This window comes from Sebastes fasciatus, chromosome 9, assembly GCF_043250625.1.
Source record: "Sebastes fasciatus isolate fSebFas1 chromosome 9, fSebFas1.pri, whole genome shotgun sequence".
NCBI lineage: Eukaryota > Metazoa > Chordata > Actinopteri > Perciformes > Sebastidae > Sebastes > Sebastes fasciatus.
Genome location: NC_133803.1, coordinates 11,213,269 through 11,229,962, shown reverse-complemented (window position 1 = coordinate 11,229,962; position 16,694 = coordinate 11,213,269). Strand labels below are relative to the sequence as shown.

Below are 16,694 nucleotides of genomic sequence, written 5' to 3'. Positions count from 1 at the left end.
CCTACTATATCTACACTGTGCATCTCAGTGAAAATTTTAAACCAGCCACATATTTACCAAAATTTCAACGCATGGGCTACCAATTTTTATATGATTTCTGTATTCAAATATTAAATAGATTACAACATTCCTCAATTCATTGGTCCTTTTGGATTTTTGAGAATATGGGATTTTTTAGATATTGGGGTTTTTGGTTTGTGTGCACTCAAGCTTACCCCCAGGACAGTAAGCTACAGGCTGTGTATGGTACTCTGCTCACGCTGAAGTTTTTTTTCCCTCTCTAGTATATCCCCTTTTTAGATTAGAAATGTAATTTGGGGAGATGAATGCATTCTATTCCAGTTTGCTGTGATCAGGAGTACTGCTGTGCGGAAAACAGCATTGCTTCCCGATTATTGAATTTTTATGGCCAGGTAATTAATTGCAGATTCCCTGTTTTGTTCTATTTCTTCCGCTCTGACATTTTAATTTCGACAAAAAGCCACGGTCTCCACACGGCCCTTCTCTGGAGATCCTAATGGCCTATAAAACATGATGACTTATAGATATGGCGGAGAGTTCACTTCGCCAATGATTGTTTGAAACCTTGCTGATCACACAGAATTTAGTCCCCCCTCTTGCTTCCTCCCTCCCGCCATCTCATCCCTGCCTTTCCTTCCCAACCTCCTGAATTCATTTCTTGTCAATTAAACTGCAGCTACAGTGTCCCATCTGAAGAATAGGAATCTATCAATGTGTCATCGACCCGGGAATTCATTATTGGATGCGGCCTGGTAACTTTTCAAAAGCAGCGTTCAGCCCATTATTCCTCAAAGACGATTGTCATTACTTGACCAGGCAGGCGAGTGTCCTTGGCTTGCATGCAAGCACTGCATTTAAGGGCAAGGGGGAATCAATCGTAGCGGAGGCTGACAGACGCCATATCTCACGGCAGACAGGTTTGAATGCTTATATCAAATCAGAATCCTTTGCTGGCACAGAGAACATTAGTTACCCCGGTGTCAGGAGCACATGTAGGCCACAGCCAGCCATCCAGGAAGAGAGAGGGGGAAGGCGGTTTGTTATTTTATGCAGGTCTGCTAAAATGTCTTGAGATATTGATGAGCTACTATAAAACATCATTCCCCTCCTTGCATAATAAAAGCATATTCAATGCCTTGGCTTTTGCAATTTGTGTTATATTTTATTCTTAAATAACAAAGATGTGGTTTTATTTTCTTTTACATGTAAATGGCTAGAACTGGCTTTCAAATTAAAAAAATCTTTCTTAATAAATTGGTAAAATGCAGCATGTTGTAATGCCAATTCAGCAAGATTATGACTATGGCTCATTACATTGGCACCGAACAGACCGTATTAGCATCCAACAATTGACTCCCCAGATACAAAAGAAAGGTTGATATGAATAAGTCTAGTACTTGGCCGAGACACTAAACTTGCTTGTGTTCCTCGCTACTCTAATATATGTCCACAGGATCTCTATCCAGCAGTGTTTATTTATCATCCCTCCTTTGCTTCTTTCTTCTTTCTGCTGTCCCTTCGTCATGGTGATTTTTTTCTGCTGTGTAAGCATAAGTCCGCACAGCATATCACTCCTGAAGCGTACCCCCCTCCTAACCTTCAAGAGTTCTCCCCGCACAATCTCCACGGCTCCGTAATGGCCGATGCAGTTACCATATTTCAGCCCTAATTGGGTCGAAGCTGCAGAGCCAATTTGGGAGGGTAGTTTGGAAGAGAGTTCCTCTGCGACATTGTTAGGCATTGAGTCTTCCGTGTTGCCAGGTGTGGATTGTAATTGCCACTGAATGAAAAGAGCACCTCAGTCGTGGAGGGCCGTTGCGGTTTCTTTGGGGTATATGTGGGTGCTTTATCCACACAACAGTGTTTTCCTCCGTTTCTGCACAATAAGTCAATGCAGACAAGATGAGATTGGGTGACTTGTCTTGTTTACATCTTTTAGGTTTGTTTTTGGAGGACTTCTGTTGCTTTGGGAGAACAGCGTTTGTTCCATGCAACCGTGTTGCGCACTCATCAAAATGACATATTACTTACCGAGCACCCACTGTATTCTATTTTCTGCCTTCACCCTATTTTCCTCCCGTGTATGCGCTATCTCGTCCCATGAAGCATGGCTCGGAGACGAGGATGCGTCTCACTGTCTGACCTTAGCTGCCGCTCCTCAGAGCCAGGATCTATGGCAGCCATTTTCTCTCTAGCCAGTCATGAAGAAGCAAGAGATGTAAATGTCAGTCTGTGTCTCCTTAACACTCAATAAAGGGCTGGGATTGGGCCCTCCGCTCCGCCAGTCGATTGGCCATCTAATGAGGAGAGGCCTTACCATAACTCTACAAGATTCACTACTGTTTGTGTTTCACCAGAGGCCCTAGCAGAGTAATAATTCCAAGTGGATAAATGTTTTCCCGATAACAAGCTGAAATAACCTGTCGGGTTGAAGTTGATGTAGAAAAGAAGAATCACACAATTAGCGATCAGTGGAGATTTATCCTGGTAGCCAGAGACAGAAGGCAGGAGGAGCTTAGTCCTTTTCTCTGTCTGGAAAATATCAAGGCTACCTCGCTCGGATGTGCTCTTTCTTCTGTATTTCCTCGACCTGCGTGTCATCAGTCACAGGCTTTACCTTTGTAGCAGCCCTCCGTGTTTTTACCTCTAAATGCCCCCCTCACACTAGCATTTAGCTTGTTAATGTAATTGAAGTCATTCTGAGGGAAGATGTTATGGATGATGCTCTTGCAATGAGACAATGCTCCCTAATCTCCGTTTATCTAGAGGCTACTTCCCACCTTGAAAAAGCGAGGAGGCACGGAAATCCATTTAGATTCGTTGAAAAGATAATAATAAAGACGGTTTTAAATTAAAGACAATCAGTTACTTCAAATCATGTTAATGGCTCAATCTACAACCACTTTTAACCGCATTGATTATTTAAAAGCGGACAAAACTGTCTTTTATTGCAGCTTATTTGAAATTTTGATTCCATTTGTTAATTGGCACTTTCTCCGCAATAATTTTCAAATAAAGGGCTTATTTAAATATCCTAAAAAGACAGAGATTACATTGTGTCAGACCATTATGGCTTTCCACACCTTATAATGTTACAAGGCACTCTAAAGTTGATTAATAGCAACCAATTTCGTCATAAAGAGGTAGGACTACTGTAGCTATTGTAATTAACCTTTAAGTGTGATGGACTTTACCGTATATTGCCCATTTCTATTACTGACCCACATATATCACGGCAGAATACGCCGCCGTTCCTTGCATCCGAGGCCTCCCAGGAGCCTCGGCATACACTATGTGTCCGATGACATCATATCCCCACGGGACGCTGAATTATCTTGTTTTCGCCAGATCTCTCGTATGTATTTTCTCTGCTGTTCTTGCACAAATGTATCATTTAAACCATTAGCGGCACCTAGCTCTTTCATTAGAATGAACTATATCATCCTCTCCCCAGAGGCCCCCGCGAGCCACCGGACTGTGAGAATACATTTCACCGAGAAGGAATATTGAAGGCGGCAACATGCCTAGGTAAAGTATTACTTAATTTATACTGCTAATGTATAACATTGATTCTCTGTGGGGAAAATAAAGGACAACATATTTTCAGAGCCCACATCATTAAGGTTTAATAATTTAGACCCAGTTAGTGTGATAATAAATATACTGGGGGAACTTAAGTGAGGGTTTTGGTGATGAATGCAATTAGAAAACGTTGCACTTACATAGAAGAGTAATATGAATGGGGTGTAGAAATTAATTGGAGTTGGAGCAATGGTGTGGCCTGCGGTGTTTCACGGGAGGGATAAAAAACAGCCTATTTTTCCAAGAGCCCTATCCAGAATACTAACTATCCTCTGCACGCTGAGTTTCCTTATCGATATCCACATAACTAACAAATGGCTGGCCTGAAAAATGGGCTCCTGCTGCTTCTCTTTTCCAAATGCAGGTTTGCGCTCTGAAATTAAAAGACGATGATAATGTGTATTTGGGATTCTTGTGAAGTCATTTCATTGCCGTTTGGATGCATGGCTCTGTGCATTACCCATCACGGTTCTAGCACATCATTAGTTGGGGAATAATGGGATAACAGTCGCTGCTGCATATGCAGAACCTAACATTCATCCGCTACATACAGTATGTATCAGCAGGACTGTGATAGCTCTTCAAAACTATTTATTATATTGCACAATTCCAACCTACTATAATGAAGGTGGATAAAAAATGTAAAGCAGTGATTGAAGTCAAAGTTAAAAGCAAAGGGTTTAACTTGTGTCCTTTTTGAAAAATGGTCAATACCACATTCTGTCTTTTAGTCATTACTTTGAATCCATAGAATTACTGTCAACATCTGCTTCCCGCAATCGATTATTTTACATTTGCAAAACAAATGTTATGTTCAACAGGGTTTTAAAGGGTGGGTCCATCTGCGTTCTGTTGTTGCAAAAAGTAGTGACGTAGGTTACCAAAGCTAATCAGTGTGTATCAGTGTGTGGTCTGTGTATCAGTGTAGCTGTTTTCACAGCTTTACCTCGCCATCCTTTCCGACGGGGAACTGAAGCCATTATATTGCTGTCTTCTAGCCACTAGACTCCATTCACAAAAACAGTAATTTTGTCTCGCAGAACACAGGAGTTGTTGGTCTACCGTTGCATTGATCGGTTAGTTAGTTTGTGTTATTGTGTGACTTTCGGATCCAAACTAACGTGGCGTCCACACAGCAGTACATTGCTTAGCTTCCGTGCCGGGACTCCAGTCTGCTTCTCCAAACAGGAAGCATGCCGACCACCATCTAAGTTACTGTATCCAAAACACTGACTATAAGGATGCATATATACTGTACATGTAGCAGCATCATCATGCATAAACCTACGTCAGGTCACGTAGGAAACAGTTTTTAGAAGGGCTCGGGAAAATAGCATTTTGACGCTAAAACATACATACTTACACCAAATATTTGGATTTGAATACATAAGGAACACCAATGTGAAGAGAGAGAATGATATAAAAACCTCAAAAAAACAAAAATAATGCACCGCCCTTTAAATTAATTGCTGTCTTGGATGATGAAAAAAAGATGATAAAGTGATAAAGTTTGTAAAGTGACATGTTTTTCTGACAAAAGGGACTCGATGCAAAAATTCCCATTGCCATTACACAATGTGGTCCAAAATGTACCATTTGAGGTCACATATGACGTTTAAAATGTTGTAGGTACTACACTATTTGTCTATTAATCTTTTTGCCTGTTGTATATTCTCCTTTGCTACAGTAATAACAAGGCAGTCAGTATAAGCACCATCAGTAATGCCAGCAGTAATGCTAAACTGCCACTGGAAAAACAGCAAAGCCACATCCCAGAATCAAATGAAAGGTAGGTTCAGATTCTCATAAGCGTTTATGTGCGTACAAAAAGGTTGAATTACCTTTGTCATAAAAATCAGTTGAGTAACAATGTTGGCTTTTAAGAACATGTTACAGATGTTTACTTGTAGTATAAGGTTGTCATATTCCGCCTGATTTTATCAGATGCATAAAGCTGCATTCCTGCCCCTGAAATTTTGTCTTTACTCACTGAGTAGTTCACACCAAACAAGCTCTTCCAATGAGACTGAGGTACAGTATGAGGAGTAGTATGCCATGCTCCCGTCAACGGCCTTGCTCTTCTGGAAAAAAAAAGGTGGAGGTTTTTGAAAAGCTTTCCCAGAGCTCGATTTTACACCCCACCAAAAGATTAATAGTACGCCGCCCTTGAAAAATGAAATTCAAAGGTATCAAAAAGCTCCTAGGGATTAGAGCCGGGGAGTCTGATATCAGGCCCAGTTTACTCTTTATGATGTCATTTTCTTTTTATGGGGGAAGCAGGGGGTGAAAGCTCAAGGCAGATATGGGATCCAGGTTTGGGGGTAATCTCCCATATACCACAGCGCATAAATCTGCTCCATTGATCTCTGGAATCATGCTTTATTGACACGAGCGAGTCCCTCCTTTTGAAAAGTGATAACTGCGCAAGGCAGTCCCACTAAACATTTATGGATGTCATTCCTGCCTTGGTCTGGGCCCCTGCTCTGTAATAGCTTTTAGCGTCATGTAACACTCCTACGTGTGAGTGAATGCACAAATGTGTCCGAGACCCTGCTGAGTAAGTTTACGCTAGCCGTTAATCATTGTGCGGGCCAGCTGGCTGTAGCCACTGGGCAGGTGGGCCTGTCAGGTTGGCAGCCTCAATCATGCAGCACTGAAACCGGATTCCAGAGGGGACGACCATGCCCCTGGTGTCTTTCAAGTCCCACGTCAACTGGTGCTTACCATGTGCTATTTTGACTGATGCTTTAGATTTCAGTCGGGTGTGTTGAACTTGCCAAAGAGCAGTAATTAAATCCCAATAAACAGACTCATAAAGTTGAAAAGGAAGACATGATGTTTATATTTTGTCTCTGGTTTCGTAACAGTGGAACATCAGTTGGATTCACTAGCCCCATGGAATTGGATATCGTTCCCCTATACTGTGAATACGGTCTTGACAGAGTACATTTCCTGTATTTGTCAACTTGGCTATCACCCTGGTATTTTTGTCTCTTACTGGTCATGATAACATTTCACTCCAATGTAGAGATTTTGAAAACACAGACTCATAACAATGATGATCAGGGATCTTGAGCCTCTTACAGCTTTCCAAAAACTTATTTTCAACAGGAATCATCTCAAAACCTTGTCTTTGAGTGTGACTAAAACAAAAGGGAAAGAAACAAAGAACAGGAACAAAGGAAACTCGAGTAGCTGTTGTAGCAAACTGCAAAGCATAGCAGATCCACTTCCTGGTCAACTTGCTGACTGACATACCTGCCGTTTCCATTCGTTCATGCCTGTGCGAGGTCAGGCTGTTCTCATAAACCGCTCGTAGTTATACCTACGAAAAAGTAATGCACGATAATTTGTATATATCCTATAATATAAATTTGTATGTAATCCACGTAACCAAGTAGTTTTGTTGCCCAAACCTAATCAAGTTGATCTTTTATGAAACCTAACTAAGTAGTTTTATTTTGAAAGTGGAAATTTACACAAATGCGTCACAAAACTTTTCGTGAGAAATCGCAAGGACCGTTACATGATGACACGTTGGTTGGGTTGTGGCTTGCTTTTAACTTGGTTTGCATACAAATAGAGAAGTTCTAGCAAACACAAGACATTGGTTTGTGTATGCAAGTATCTGAATTGCAAAAGTAAAAACACAAGGAACGCACCATTCAGTGTTCATTGACTGCTCCTCAACAATAAAGTTGTGGCTAGTTGCTTTACCATCCAACTGTTGTGCAGTTTGCTGCTGACTTTAAACCATCAACTCAGCAAGATTCCTCAGCTGAAGGTCTTGTTCCCAAACATCCCTGACATCTAACTAGCTCACTGATGGACAGGGGGTCAGAGGTGTTTATCATTTTCCACTGTAAGTTAACACTGACGAGAGGGAGAGCACTCCGCGGCCTGTTCTTCCATCCATCGTCCTGAAGTGGCTCTGACAGGCAAGCATCTGTGCCCCCAGGAGCTGACAAGTCTCATGTGAACCAAACAGGAATGCTGGGACCCCGAATTAGCAATATGGCCCATGATGAGGATGTTTTGTGGGCTGTATGGAGCATTGTGGGTTAAAACTGGTCAGGACTAGGATCTGTCAGTGATAGTATGTCTCAAGCAAGGAGTTTGTTACACATCGAAGTCAAACTGATAATGTTTTGTTGGGGATCGTGTCTATGTTCCCTCAGATCAGTACCTCCGCCAGTGCCATTCCATTATTCCGACGGCCCATTATTCCGAACCCCATGACCCGCCCTACTCTACCTCTGATTGGCTTAACCTGATATTCTTACCCTAACCAATCTCTCTTCTCATCCCTAAACCTAACCAACCCAACCAACATAGGAGCTGAGGGAACATACTGCAGGGCTGACCCCTTTTGGTGCTGTTGTTGACTGTAGCCGTGTTTCCATTCACATATTTGAATGCACATTTTAAAGTGTCGCATTGGAAAAGCTGTATGGAAACTATAGCAACATGCAATAAAATGCCCTCAATTGTGAAAAAAAGTTTTTACACTCACTTGAGGTGGTTTTTGCCTTTGTGGGAAAAGAGTTGATGCGCTAAATGGATTATGGAAACGCCCTTGCTGAATAAATTCTGACGTAGCGAACATTCAACTCACATGGCTGATCAGCTGTTTCCCGGATATTCCTGTAACGTGCGAATGCTTGTCTTCGTCTCTGGACAACATGAAACATGGCCAATACTAGCTGACATGAAAACTGAAACAAATTCCTGAATACCTCTCCTCATCTTTCTCTCATAGACGGTTAGATGGCCAAGGCGACTTGTTTTGTTTCTGGTTGTCAACCTCTACTTCTTCTACTCTGTTGACTGGTGGATTACAGCCATGTGTAGCCTATAGCACTAGCTTCTGACCAAACTACTCTGTAGCCGAGTTTATTCACTCCAAACCAGTTGATGGAAACGCACCTAATTCGCATTTATTTTTTTTATGCAAAAATTTGCTTGACAATTGAAAGGAAACACGGCTTGTGTGGATGCTGATTAACATGTTTCCTACAGCTTCAAAAGCTTTGCTACTTAAAGGTCATGGTTCAATAATTGTCTTCGTCTATTAGCTCATTAGTAACCTTTGCACGGCAACTGTATTCTCGCGATATTACAAGATCACGCGAGAATCACAGGTTCAAATTTCATACGAAAATCCATCTTGACAGGCTCCAAGTGATGCGTTTGTGGCCAGCAAGCCAGTGACCGGATCAATCGGCGTCCTGTGTGGAGCTACTGCAGCTACGAGCGTGGCTTAGATCTGTGAGACTGTAGTGAGAGGCGACACGGAGAGGCAACTGTTTGTTCTAAACGGCAATGGCGGTTCCTGAAGAGGTTAGCGTAGATGTTGCAGTAGCATCAGTTATATCAGAACTGGAGAGTATTTCTTCATTGAAAGAGAGCAAAGAACGGCCCTGAAGGCGATGTTTTCACCTTCGGTTAGTTTTGCTTTTGTTCGTTTGATTGACAGATGGTTCATCCAATCACCTGTCAAATATTTTTTTAAAAGTGCCTGCCCTTTTCCATTTTCCAGTGACGGCTTTTCAGATGGTTCTGACAGAGTCGGGTTAGTTCATTAGTAGCACTCTGCTAGTTCTGTCTATTAAATGTAAAGCATTATCTGCGCTGTGTAACTTTAGTCATTAGAGACTCTGTGAAATCAAGCCAGTGAGGAGAACGAGCAAGTGTCAAAGTCCAGGGGGCCTGATGCATAAAACTCTGTGTAGATTCATGACTAAAACTCTGTATACACACAGAAACAGAAATATACATAGACATTATTTTGGTCAGATTTATAAAGCTGCATGAACGCCTGGTTCTTTTTTTAATATCAATCATTATGGAACCGGGCACACATGCACCAAGTACGTACGCATGACTGTGTCTATTTATAGCACCAATACCACTAATTAATCGCATATACAGTACCTGCAAACTATCATTGTGACATATGGTTGTTTTCTGTCTTTGCAGTGCATTTCTGTATTTGGTTGTAGCTAAAGCTCACTAATTAACACTTTATATCTCGTTATAATGTATAATAAATAATATATACTCTAACATACACATATGAGAGAGGTATCGATCTCCTCATCTAACTCGTGGCAAGAAAGCAAATTAGGATATTTCCCAAAATGTCAAACAAGTGAGCCTTGCAAACCTCCAGTAGGCATATGCATGGGCTTTACATACCAGGGGTATTTTGTTTTTTTTCAATATATTTTTTCGAAGCCACAGCAAATAAAGGCATCAACCAATCACGTGCGGAATGGACATATTAAAAACGTACATAGTGCCGCGGGTTATAACAACATGGAGGCTCCGTAGTCTGAACCAAGACAGCAAAGTTTATTACTCCTTTCAACCTTGACAAAAGCAGCGCAGACCAGATCCACTCCTTCCACTCTTACCTTTCACAATAAAAGCCCTATAGACATATACACTGTGTGACTGTTTACCAGAGGTGAATTCCCTCAGAGCATTTCGCTAAAAGGAAACTCAATAAAATAGCTTACAGTAGCTTAGGCTATAAATCAGTTTACCTCAGACAGACTGCCAGACGCTGCTCTGGGTCAACAGGATCCCGGTAGTTGGTTCTCTGCCTGCGTGAATCTATTCAAACCTTTTATTGAAAAACTGACGCAAATTTGCATCGCTGCCGGTATGAATAGCTTTGACGTGAAATATTCGCAGGTGAGTATTTTGCCTTTCCATGTCATTTATTCGTCACGCCCCCAAGTGTGTAAAGGCCTTAAGAGTGCAAACACTAGCTTGTAAAACGCATGAAATCAGTTGTGTTGTGTGGTGTTGTGAGCGATCACAGGATGAGTGATTAAAGTCAGCAATGAATTAGCAGCTCCAGTGTGCTGGGAGCATGTTGGTACAGTTTATAAACGGCTTGAAAACAAACCAGCCTGGCCTTTCTTGAGTTTCACACGGCCATCAAACTGTCAGGTCCAGGAACGGGCCTCTACCCTTTAGTGTCTCCTCATCCCTTGCTGTGCCAGTAAATTCTCTAAAGAGCAAAGACTTCTTCACTGCAATCTTTTAGCTTTACACTGACAGCTATCGCAGCTCTCCTCTTTCTCTCAATTTACATGCATATAACAGCTGCTCTTGTAAATCTTTAAGAGACATATTAATTAAACAGTCAGGGATGATGTGACACTTAACTTCCAGTGTAATTTTGGTTGAGAACATTCTGAGAGAGTCTCCGATTAAAATCAAGGGTTTGGACACATAGTGGTACATATTCCTCTACACAGAGCTTGTTCCTTACACAGAGCTTGTTCCTTCACCCTCATTTTAGCATGAATTCTCTGCAACTCACAACGGCGATAAGTCACCCCGGTCTTGATATTATCTCCTGAGCCCAGTTTCCCTGCGAAAGTTAACGGTGAAATTTGTGATCCTGTGTAATGAGAGTTGAGGGTGCCACAAGAAATCACAGCCATAAAGCATAGGCTCTGTAGATATGCACATTGCACACGTATTCACATCACTCACAGCTCTGTTTCCAGTCTCCTGTTTAGAGCTGCGTTCCTGTGGGCAAGATTTATAAAAACCCCAGTGACAACACGTCCTACTTGGCCTTTAAGACCTACATAAGTGGTGCTGTGCTGAGGCCAGCTGGGTATTAATAGTTGGCATGGGAAAACGTAAATTATTGCTCTCTTACCAAAAATGTCATTCAATCCCTACCTCTAGTTGTCAAGCTTGTCCTCTTGAACTGCTCAGTAAATCAAACCATATGTTCTACCCCAGGAAATATTCCAATTCTGCAGGCTTCAGCAATTGCCAAATCAACTTATCAATCAAACCTCATGCCAATCAATTTGAGCAGGAGAGTAATTGTTTCTGTAAAGGGGCCTGTGTCCTCAACGCTGTCCTCTGCTCTGTAACTGGCATCCACTTTTCCAACTGTTTAATTAAGACACTCTGAGGCATTCATTAGCTGCCACGTCCTGTTGTCCAGCTTGTCACAACAGCGGTTATAAAAAGAGATACCCTGGGTGTATTTTGAGCTGGGAGGACCTGGGGGTCAGTTGAGGAAGAGGGCAAAGTGTGAAGGAAAGGGCTGGCATTGTGTGAACACGAGATCACCATGCAACTACTGTAGGCCTCAGCTGCAGTTCACACAAACGGAGCTTCAGAGATTACAGTGATCAAAAGCTCAAAGTTAAAGGTATATATTTCTACTTAAATCAGCCAGATTGTATGATTTTTTTACGAAGCCAAATTGTAATCAGATATGTCATGCAAATGCTTTGTATACAGTGGGAGACAGTTCACCATTAAAGGAACCGTGTGTAGAGATCTATTGGCAGAAATGGAATATAATATATATAAGTATATTTTCTGTAGTGTATAACCATCTGAAAATAAGAATCGTTGTGTTTTTGTTACCTTAGAATGAGCCGTTTATATCTACATAGGGAGCGGGTCCACTTCACGGAGCCGGCCGCCATGTTTCTACAGTAGCCCAGAACGGACAAACCAAACACTGGCTCTAGATAGGGTCATTCGCGACCACCGTAGTTCTCCTACACGTTTGGCATATGGGAGAAGTTTCAGTTGGTTGCAATCTGCAACCCAACCTCACCCAATCCTGCGTACTGCACCTTTAGACTAATTTGGATAATGCTTGTGCCAATAGAGATGTAGCACATACTGTACATTGCACTGATTTAGTTCCCATTCTTCTCTAGATTTCCTCTAGAATTTCTAGCTATTTTCAAAAAGTCAGTTAAACAAAAACACAAAAATATATACTTTGTCACTAACCTCCAGTTGTAGCATATTGTATAGTATACTATTTTCTGTTTTAGAAATTGGGTGAACCCAAGTACAAATTCAGTGTCAAACTAAGTAAAATTCTACTCTTTTTTTCAAATAAGTTTGAAGGTGACATATTTTTGTGATAGATTATTTCCATGCAAAGACTTCCATACAGTAGGTGAGGTATCAGGTGACAGTAACTACAGTATTTAAAGCACACAGTTATAGAGAAACAATCAAATTAGACACATTGAGAAAGTAAAAACAGACTAAGTGAAAACCTTTATAAAAAAACAAATACATGTTAATGTTTATTCTAAAGGGAGGAGAGGCAAGAAGAGAGGCAATTAACTAAATTTCCCTAGGTTGCATTATCAGCATAGTCTAAAACTAGAACTGTGTCTTTAATTAGGCATAAAACACATTTTTTTCCTGAATTGCAAAATGTCAACTTAAAAGTATCTTTTTAAAAACATATCTGCGAAAAACAGTCTGTGATATCCTCATTATGATCTTGTTGCAGGTTATATGTACTCTTAAAGACGACCTATTATGCTTATTTTCAGGTACATACTTGTATTTTGGGTTGTTTACATGCTTTAATCTTCAAAAAACGCTTTACTTTTTTCTTACCGGCTGTGCTGCAGCACCTCTTTTCACCCTCTGTCTGAAACGCTCTGTTTGAGCTCCTGACCCCCCCTTCTGAAAAGCCCAGTCTGCTCTGATTGGTCTGCTGACCCACTGTTATGATTGTTCAACTGTTCATCCGCTCCTGCTCCTGCTCCACTCTTGTTTGAGGGCATGTCGAACAAGCAGTTATGCAAATGTGTTACTTGGTGACATCACCACGTTACAGAAGAAAAGGCGGGACTTCAATCAAGGCCTTTCAGGCCTTTCAGGAGCAGTGTTTCTGTGGGGGAGAGTGGCATGGACTTTGTAACTTTGCAGACCTTTTACACGCACAAAAAACTATATAACACATTAAAAGTAAGGGGAAAAGCACAAAAGCATAATAGGTCCCCTTTAAAATCATTACTCTGTCAACCGCAATAAGATCAAGAAGGTTAATATCTGGATCCCAGAGGAGTCTCTGTTCCCTCCAACTGCTTTAAAAAAGCCAAGCATGATCCGGTTCATGGGAAATGAGGGGTCGTTTTAAATGCAGTTAGCACTGATGACACCCAGTGGAATTGTTTACCTAAATATGATTTAGTGATAAATGAACTTGAATGTGTCGTCGTCGTCGTCCTCCGCTCCATGCGTAAATCCTCTCGGCATCGCTGCTGAAGCGGTCACGAGGACAGGAACGGATTCCCTCGTCGGCCTGTGAACATCTGCTGGGCCATTTAGCCAGCTAATAGATCAGCCTGGAAAGAGAAAGAGAGAGAGCAGAGGAGGTGCAGGTGTTCCTGGCCAGAGCCAGAAGACATCAAACCACAAGCCAAGGCCGAATCCACCAGAGCACAAGCTGAATGACTCACAGCATCTCACAGATAATAAAACAAGTATAAAGTTTGCGTAAGGTACAGGTGGGGGTATTTTGCACCGTACTCGAGAGAGACCAGACGCAGGCCCGATACAGGGACAAAGGTAATTGGATGCATATGCGACGAGGTAAATGAAAGAATTTTGAGAATATCTCTGTGGAATACCAAATGGGGACAGGACAGAAAAGGAAATTAAAAATTATTCGAAGCAGATGGACTGTTCTTTGGGTTTTTCGGGGAAATTTATTAGTGCCGTGAAAGAAATGTGTCTGTTTATTTTGTGCTGCCATGAAATGAATGACCTGCTGAGTTGCGCTTGTGTTAGTTTATGACTGCCTGGCCATTATTCATAATTTAGAATGCATTTGTTATCGATTCATGATTTAGTGTGATTTATTGGTGCTTGTCAGATTTCATTCAAAACTCCACCAGTTTTATTCCAGCAGCAGGCCCAGAGTTTATGAAAAATATAAACAAAGTTGGGCGATGTGCGGATACAGTTTCATTTGTACCTTATTACATAACAGCTTTGGCTGGATTCAAAAAGTGCCTCGCTGTAATTAATTTGTTCCTGTTATTTCCTTAATGCCAACAACAATAAAAATGAAATGTTTTAGAATACAATATCAGTCAAGAAACACTTTGTAATGGAAATGCGAATGGGAAAATGTCAAAATCCCTCCAAGTTCAGAGACTGTTTAGAGTTCAGTGTGGTCAGGTAGGAACATAATATTAACAATTGATCAGAAACAGCAGTTATGTATTATGAGCCTATCCCCAGAGGATTTGTTAGGAAGCTGTTTTGTTCCTGCAGCAAAGCATCATTAAATCTACTGGCTCTGGACGTCTGGGACCATAAAGGCTAGCGCTGATATTAACCCAACATATGGTTTGAATTTGGAAGAAATATCTCAGGATTAAAAGTCTCATAATATAAAAGGGTCAGCTCAATCTGTTGCAATCGTATACATTCTGTTGTGAATTTAGCCCTACTTATAAGTTAACCTTTAATTTCCCCAACATGGCTGCCGGAGCAGGATTTTCATCATATTCACTGTCACCTCCATTCTGCTTCATTCCTCATGAAGATTAACGAGAATTGTCATTGATGCAAAGCAGACAATATCAGGCTCAGCCAATATCATCAGATTGCAGAGCCAGTAAACTTGTTGTTTGAATCCAACATGCACCAGTTATTGGCAAGAAAAAGCAGCAGCGGTTTAAAAGTGTAGCTCTAGATGAATGTTTTTTTCTAAATGGCTGCTGTTGGTTGGTCCTTTGGGGATTGTACATTTTACATTTTGAACCTGTTGTTGTTGAAATGTTTTGTTAACTGGGTCACATTGTCTGCTTTTATACTTTTGTGATGGCCATGTGCCTAAAAAAGCTTAACATGAAGCCCAGGTCAAAGAAGTTAAGAAACGTAAATAAATGATAAAAACTATTCTCAGTTATGTTCATTTCTGTTTGTGGATTAAATGACCCTACATATACCTCTGGTCCTCACACAGGTGTTTTCGCTTATTTTGCCTGATTAGACCTTGTCTAAGGACGGTGTTGGCATTTACAGATTGTGCTTGATTGACAGCTGTCTCACCCTTGTGTTAAGCTGTCTAGACATGATCAGCGCTAAAATCGCTCTGCGCTGGCTGTGCCATTGTTTTCCTATGGAGAGAGCGGTGCCGCCCGACTAGGCGGAAGTGCCACCCTTGGCATAGCGCACCACTCGAGATCGCCACAGAGCGAGCTTTTTGCTGTTTTGTTTTTACGTCTGTTATTTGTACTTTTATGCTGCTTTCTTGGCCCGGACTCCCTCAGAAAAGAGATGCTAAATCTCAATGGGCCTATCCTGGTAAAACAAATGTTAAATAGTACTCTAAGCAAGATCATACCCCGAATTGAAAGAAAAAGTGTAGAGCCAACAACATACTATAGGCTACACCTTTGTTAGGACCTGATGTACTATTGGAGGTATGAGACTCCAAAAGACTTTTCATTTCTTCCCAGATAAAAAATGCACGCTCATAAAAAAAACAAGAGACAGACAGAGATGTCTCAGTCTGAATCATTCGCTTCCTCTTCATATGTGTCCCTCGGAGCTGCGAGCCAAGGAGGGAGATATGTTGTGAGAATTGTGAGAACAAAAACAATTCTCACCTTGAGATAAACAAGAGGCATCGGCGAGGCCTGCTCCCTTCCTGCTGCGCTCAGCGAACGGTTCCATCCAGGACAACGAGGAATTCAACCAGCACTGGAGTTCACCCACTGTCAGTATAAATACAAAACTAGATCCAATGAGTTCTGACACAGCAGCGTGTAATGGGATTTGATGTCTGTGGGCGTAGATGAGGAGACAAAGTTGGAATCAATAGAGCAAATAACACAGATACTTGAAGCAAAAATCAAACAAAGAAAGAAATCATAAACTTGTTTGCCTAGTTGAAGAAAAGCTTTGTTCTCCTGCAACACAACAAAATCATCCAAGCATTATTTTTGTTTGGTGAAGCCTAAAATAGTTCTCAGGAACAATTAGCGTTTCTCTTAACTTGAAATTTAATCAAATTAATTTAGGTAAACGTAAGAGCAGGTGCAGCCCGGTGGTTTGACTTGTGCGATTGTCTCTGGAGCAGTGAGCAGACACACGCCCTCACATCACTGGACCGTGCCTGTTTCATCTGGATCTAAACCGAGCTGTACCTTTCAAGTCTCAGATCGGCACAACTGACGGAAACAAACAAAACCCCTCCTGACAGCTCAAAAGCCTTTCTGTGTCTGTCTGAGGTTAGTGACGCTCCACGAGCTGACACATGGTACAGGAAA

The 16,694-nt window shown here is 41.5% G+C and overlaps 1 protein-coding gene across 4 annotated transcripts in view; it reads left to right on the top strand.

Annotated features, from left to right (window-relative positions):
- lrmda (leucine rich melanocyte differentiation associated) overlaps positions 1 to 16,694 on the top strand; it is a 346,704-nt gene that overhangs the window by 19,328 nt on the left and 310,682 nt on the right. The window contains exons 3-4 of one of the 4 annotated variants that reach the window (XM_074646023.1): positions 3,478 to 3,549; positions 5,291 to 5,392. The gene's annotated coding sequence lies outside the window, so the exon portion shown is untranslated. Of the gene's footprint in view, positions 1 to 3,475; positions 3,550 to 5,290; positions 5,393 to 16,694 lie in introns of all 4 variants that reach the window. The other 3 variants (XM_074646024.1, XM_074646026.1, XM_074646027.1) reach the window with 3 other exon arrangements.